This window comes from Penaeus monodon, chromosome 4 (genome assembly GCF_015228065.2).
Source record: "Penaeus monodon isolate SGIC_2016 chromosome 4, NSTDA_Pmon_1, whole genome shotgun sequence".
Classification (NCBI taxonomy): Eukaryota; Metazoa; Arthropoda; class Malacostraca; order Decapoda; family Penaeidae; genus Penaeus; species Penaeus monodon.
In genome coordinates this window covers 16,418,136-16,425,220 of record NC_051389.1, presented here as the reverse complement: position 1 = coordinate 16,425,220, position 7,085 = coordinate 16,418,136, and the positions used below count along the sequence as shown (strand labels likewise).

The 7,085-nt window shown below is 37.3% G+C and overlaps 1 pseudogene; it reads right to left on the bottom strand.

Moving 5' to 3' along the window:
* Positions 1–5,504: 5,504 nt before the first annotated feature.
* Positions 5,505–7,085, bottom strand: part of LOC119572479 — a 3,953-nt pseudogene continuing 2,372 nt past the window's right edge.

The following is a 7,085-nucleotide window of genomic DNA, read 5'->3' as shown; positions in this document are numbered from 1 at the left end:
ATCTTATATTATTAGCATTATTAGATTAACATTATTTTATGTTTAGCATTATCATTACTTTATTTTATTGTTGTTTTTTTATTTTTTTTATTATTATATTAAATTTTTATTTTTATTATTCTTACTTTTGTTATTTTAATACTATTACATTACTTGTCACTTTATTATTATCTATTATTATTATTACTATTATTTTCATTATCATTATCATTATTTTTGTTTTTATTACTATTCTACATTCTATTAGGCTGTCAGAAATTGCAATTATTGTTATTATCATTAAGTTTATTATCAGCAGTGCTAGTATCAGTATTATTTAAGTAGTTATCTCGGCACCATTGCTTTTTTTCTCAATAATGTCTTTACATCACGCTAATTCGTTGGAATCATTTCATCCAGATTATTACTATAGTTATCTTATATCGACAAAGTCTTTTAAAATCATAATCTTAAAATTGAACTTATTTCATTATAATCACTATCGCAGTCGCCTCACTTTAAAATTTTTTTCGTCACATTCATTTAAATCACCCTAAAAACTAACTAGACTTTTGGGAAAAAAATTAATTGATCACAAAAACCCAAAATCTTTCGATTATGAATAACAGTTCCCCATTGCTTTTTATGGAATCCCCCATTACCCCATTTACTTAAATACATATACAAAATTCCTCACTAAAATAGTATTAGCATCCTTACTTATTCTGTTTGGTATGTTGGCATTTCACACAGCCATATTTTTCTCTTCGCGAAAATTTTTTCATTTTCTTTTTAGAAAAATCTATTTCTCACCGCTTAACCATCAGGCATAACAGGACGCACAACTCCATCCGGCGGCGAGCAATATAAAAAGGGGGCCCTTCAGAAGAAAAACAGTTCTTCCGCGCCTCCGCAACCCAAATCAACAGAAAAAAGGGGTGGCTACTGAGAGATATTTCTTTTGGGTGGCTTTTCTGTGAAATTATAGAGTAAAATTGAATAGCAAAAAATCTAGAACTTCTTTGTCTTTTAAACCCCGTAGCATTTTCCCGAAGGAGAATTTTCCCCTAAAAGCCCAAACCCCGAAGTCTTATAAATTTTAGGTCATTTCTTGTTTTTGGTGTGGGGATGAAAACGAGATTAATATTGAGACTAAGCTTCCCTTCTAATTTCTTGTTACACCCATTCCCGTGCCTTACATACCTGTCTCCTGACGATCCTACTGGGGGCGCCCCTTTCGGGCCTGGCCCCGCCGTCCCCGTCCCCCCCTTCCTCCCGTCTACGGCGCTCCTCCCCGACCTACAAGCAGCCAGGAATGCCTTCGATTTTGTTTCGCCGAAGGACTACTGGGCAACGACTACGCCCACGCCCAGACCAGCGACGGCAGTCACCTCCCGGGTCGTACAAGGGGGCCTTTTCCCCCCGGCCGAAACCCAGATCGTGGGAATTCAGCGCCCATCACGACAACGGCTACGTCGCCAACGTGCCTACGAGGGGGAGGGGTCCCCCCCCCCCCCCGCCCCTCCACCCCCGCCCCCCCTCCCTCCTACCCCGCTCCACCACCCCCACCAACCCAGCCCCAAACGCACCACCAAAAGGGAAAAAGAAAACAAAACCCAAAAATTTATTTTTTTCTCCCATTTATAAACTTTTTTGTTACGTTGTAATCATTCAGTCTTGAAAATTTCCATATGTTTAATGTTTTTAAGGACGTGCCATTCGGGACTTTAATTTTTTCTTGTAAATAAAAAAAGATCTACGAAAAAATTGATGTATATTTTTTTTTCAGTGCTGAAATTTACTTGTACAATTTTTCTCACAACCTTTTCCACCCTCCTCTCTTCGCTTTTTTTCTTAATCTCTTTCTCTAATGCACTTTTCCAGTCGCTTTCTCTATTTATCCCCATTTTCTTATGGTCAATACACCAATATTTTTTTTGAACTTGTGTCCTGAACATCCGCTGCGAACATTAAATTTCATCTTATTTTCATAATTGCGATTGTTTTAAACATTATCGCTGCTTTTATTTTGCATCTACTCATTTAAAAAAACAATATGTATACACAGTTGCTAACACCGAGATGATTTTTTCTATGTCGAAATGTTTTAACAATAAGCTGTTCCGTACATTTTGTTCCCTGTGTTGTAACAAGAAGATGCATTTTACTGGCTGTTAAAAACATTACTATTTTAAGAATAATTTTAAAAAGAGAGAATATATCACCTCGTTCCTTTTTGTTTGGGATACGAGCTTCCTGCCCCGAGCATTTTGTTTTTGAGTTATTTAAGAAAGTCGACGCTGTACTGAACAACAGCGAGCATGCACGTTTTAGCCTCCCTGCCCATGGCCGACAGTTGATAGACAGGTCCCGAACTGAAAAAAAATTTGAAAGCAAAGCCCCTGGTTACTTCACAAACGCATCCTCAGACAGCTAAATAAATAAATTTTCAAGATAGTTCATAATTCTAAATAAGCTAAAAACGATACCCTTTTCCCCCGACTGGTGCCACTGGATAGGCCCTTTGGGTCATGCCTTGACCTTCCCAAATTTAAAGGGGTGGCTTTTTTTTTTTTTTTTTTTTTGTTATGGACTTCCCCCTTTTTGTCAAATTTCCCCCAATAAAACCTGGTGGTTTGAGATGTAGTGTAGCAAGTATCAACAAACATTGTCTCAGGCGACGCGCATTTTTCCACACCCCTTATGCCCCTTCTGACCTGTTTCCTGCAGTGATTCCTGGTGGGCGCCCTTGCGGCCATGGCCTCCGCTCCCCGCCCCAACTCCCCCCGTCTACCTGCTCCTCCCCCGACCTAAAGCACCAGGAAAGCCCTTCGCTCAGCTACCCCTCAGGGACCCCCACTCGGGGAAGCTCCCCATCAGGGGATCAGCGACGGGCCCAATCACCTCCGGATCGTACAGAGTGGTCTTCCCCAGGCCGAAACCCAGATCGTGGAATTTACCGCCGACCCCCCCCCCGCTCCCTCCTACCACCCCGCTCCCTCCTACATCACCCTTCCCACCCCCTTCCCCACCCCCCCCCATCAAAAATAGAGAAGGGATACTTTCATGTTCAAGCCACACCCTTAAAGCTCCCATGTCCAAGACAAAAAAAATATCTTTATATAGTCCTCATTACCTTCACGATGGAAAGGGATTGCAAAAGTCGACTCCTTTGCTTGACCGACTGGGAACGGTTTTCCCTTTCCCCATATTTAGTCTCTACTGAGGGAAAAGGATGTCTTTAACGTTTTTTATTTTTTAGGGTATGTATATATTACCATGACGATTTTAATAGTATAGGCCTTTTAAAAAGCCAAGCTGAAAACAGGGGCCAATTCAGCACCCTTTTCTGAATTCTAAAAAAAGGTAATTTGGGCTTCCTTGGGATTTGTGGGAAACATGGTCTTTGGATATATATTTTTTTACTACTTCGGGAGGGAGAATAATGATAATAAAAGCGAAAAACAGTAATAGCAATAATAATAATGCAAAAGTAATAAAAAAGATGATATAATGAGTGACAAAAATGATCTAATAATGGAATGATAAAATAATGATAATGTAAAAAAAAATGGTAATAATAACGATAGAGATGAGATAATAATAATAATAATAAAAATAATAACAATAAATTAAATTTTTTTTATTATTATTTTATTATTATTATTTTAAAAAATAAAAGCATAATATAAAATAAGATTGATAAAAATAAATGATAATAGTTTTAATGAAATGATTAACAAAAATTATAAAATGATAATTATAATGATAATTTAAAATAATGATAAAAATAATGGGAAAAATAAAAATGATATAAAGATAATAATGAAAATAAAATAAAAATAATAAAATAGCAAAAAGATAATAGCAATATAAAGATAAAGATAATAGTGATGGTAATAATAATGATAATAATAGTAATAATAACGTTAATGTTAAAGACAATGCACTATAAAACTTAGTAAAATAAAATAATAAAATAATAAAATAATGATAATACTAGGGGAAAATTTATAATAACTGTAATAATAATAATAATAATAATATATCAATAATAATAATAAAGCAATATAATAATAATAAAATAACAAAAATAGTGATAATAATGGAATAATAACGTGAGATGATAAAAAAACAATTATTGCCATCATATTTTTTTTTTCAAATCGGGTTTATTTAAACTGTGTTCCGTAATATTTTTTATATTTCTCCCGTTAATTTCACTATTGATAAAAATAAATTTTAAAGGTAATGGTAATAAAATTATATGATAATACAAAGGTGTAATAATTTTGGGTTTAAATGATATATTTTCATCGTTATATGTATCATTTCATTTGCAGAGCAATTCTCGTCATAAATACCATTATAATTCATTGTTATTTCATTATATTATTATTATTATCATCATTATCATTATTATACTACAACTCCTACTTTTACTATTATTGATATGATCATTATCATTATTATTATTATTATTGTTATATATCATTATTATCATTACTATTTTTATCATGATTATCATTTTCTTTCTATTACTATGTCATCATTATCATTGTCATCATTATCATTATTATCGTTATCATCGATGTCATTATTATCATGATCATTATCGTTATTGTTATTATTATTATCAATATAATTATCATTATTTGTTGCTGTTGTTATCATTATTATTGTTATTATTATTATTATTATTATTATCATTATCATTATTATCATTATTATTAGTGGTAGTAGTTCTATCAAAATTTAGTATTGCTATAGCTATTACAACTGTTACTACTATTATTATAATTATCATCATTACTGTTATTGTTATTATTTTTGTTATTGTTATTATTCTATTATCAATATTAGCATCAGCATTACTGTCATTACCGCTATCATTTTTACTGTGTTAAGTATCACTACTCTACTTTTATCCTACTTCTATTACCTTTATTTAGAAGTATACGCAGTGCAGATTTGTAGCGGACGTTAAGGTCAGGCTAAGATGCAAAAGATATCATCGCAATGTCATTTTATTTATGAAAACAAATTCCCTAATTTAAAAGGTGAAATGGCGGTGCTTTCTGGACACTATGGGCAACAATTAACTGTCTATGGAAGTATTTTGTCATATACAACTGATTACGATAGTTTAGCCTAAGATCAGACTCGTCCTAGTACTGGATCCTCCCCAGTTTTAAAAACTAACTTTTATTTGTAGTATAGATTCTATACATTGGCAATGTGTCTAGATAGGAAGAGGATCGAGTCACCTCTGACTGATATCGGCGGATCTGCAGATGTTGATACAAGTATCAAAAGCGTGTTCAAAATGAAAGTTGAAATGTGTCGAAATATGTGGAGGAATTAGAGTTGGAGAGTGGAATGATGGAGGATGACAGGCACGTTGCCTTGCCTTGAGACTTCCATGTGCCTCTTGCTGGTGTTACTTGAATTTTAGAACATTTTCTTCTTTGGTCTTCTTTGATGCTGAGGGAAGAGCCACTTCGATGCATTTGAGCGGATGGGTTTTACTGATGTGGGTGGGGTGGGGGAGGTGGGTAAGAGGGGTGGGGACGTGGTAGGAAGGAGCGGGGTGGTAGGAAGGGGCGGGGGCGGGGTAGGAGGCCTCCCCTCGTAGGCGACGTTGGCGACGTAGCCGTGTCGTGATCGGCGTTGAATTCCACGATCTCGGTTCGGCCGTCGGGAAGAACCACTCTGTACGATCCGGAGGTGACGTGACCGTCGCTGGTCTCCTGATGAGCGTAGTCGTTGCCCGAGTAGGGGTCCCTGACGGCGTAGCTGAAGTCAAAGGGCATTCCTGGCTGCTTGTAGGTCGGAGGAGGAGCGCGTAGACGGGAGGAGGAGCGCCGTAGACGGGAGGAGTGTCGGGACGGGGGACGGCGGAGGCCAGGGCCGCGAGGGCGCCCACCACGAGGATCAACTGCACGAGGGAGCAGAGAATTCAGAACTAAAATTCACACGCAAAGAACAGGAGCTTCGTTGGAGAGCGGGGATATTCCGGAGAAAAACACTTGAAGTTCCGGAAATCCTTTTTATATAATCTGAAGTAAGCTCATGGAAACAATGAAGGTAAAATTAAGGGAACAAGTGTAATGAATGAATTTTACCGCAATCAATGAATTCTATTTAGTTGTTGTAGAAAAGAATGATATTTCAAAGGCAAAATTACGTAGAATATGAAGCAAAGGAACTGAAGAAGGGGAAAAGGAAAAGGGAAATTTCGGGGGGAGGATGAAAGGATAGATGGAGAAAAAGTGAGAGAAAAAGAGAAAAGAGTGAGGGGAGGGAAAGAGAGAGATAAAGATTTGTAGTTCGAAAGCCAGAGAGGAATTTTTTACCAAAACTACTCACCTTGCACACATGTTGGGGTTGGTCGCAGAGGAGCGAGGAACTGGCTAAAGGAGGAAGCCCCTTTTATGCTATCACGAGAATGGAAGTTTTGGGCGTCATTATTTGACGTCACAACTTCCTTTTCGTGATGAGCATAAAGGGCTTCCCCTTTAGCCAGCACTCAGCTCCTCTGGACCAACACCAAAATGTGTGCAAGAGTGAGTAGCTTTTGGGTAAAAAAAATTTTCTTCTGGCTTTTGAATATAATACTTTATTCTCTCTTTCCCTCCCCTCACTCTCTTTCTCTTTTTTTTCTCCTTTTTTTCCATCTATCCTTTATCCGCCCCCCCTAATTCTCTTGTTCCTTTTTCATTCCTTTGCTTTTAAATTTTACGTAATATTTTGCCTTTGAAATATCATTCTTTTAAACTATCAACAAACTAAATAGAATATCAGTGATTTAGCGGGACAAAATTCATTATTACACTTGTTCCCCTTTAAAGTTACCCTTTTATGTTTCCCGAGCTTACTTCAGATTTATAAAAAAGGGTTTCCGGAACTTCAAGTGTTTTTCTCCGGAATACCCCCCCTCTCCAAGAAGCTCCGTTTTTTGCGTGTGAATTTTTTGTTCTGAATTCTCTGCTCCCTCGGCAGGATCCTCGTGGTGGGCGCCCCCCGGCCCCCGGCCTCCGCCGCCCCCCCTCCCGCATCCTCCCCTCACGGCGCTCCTCTCCGTTCGGGCTCCTCCCCCGACCTAC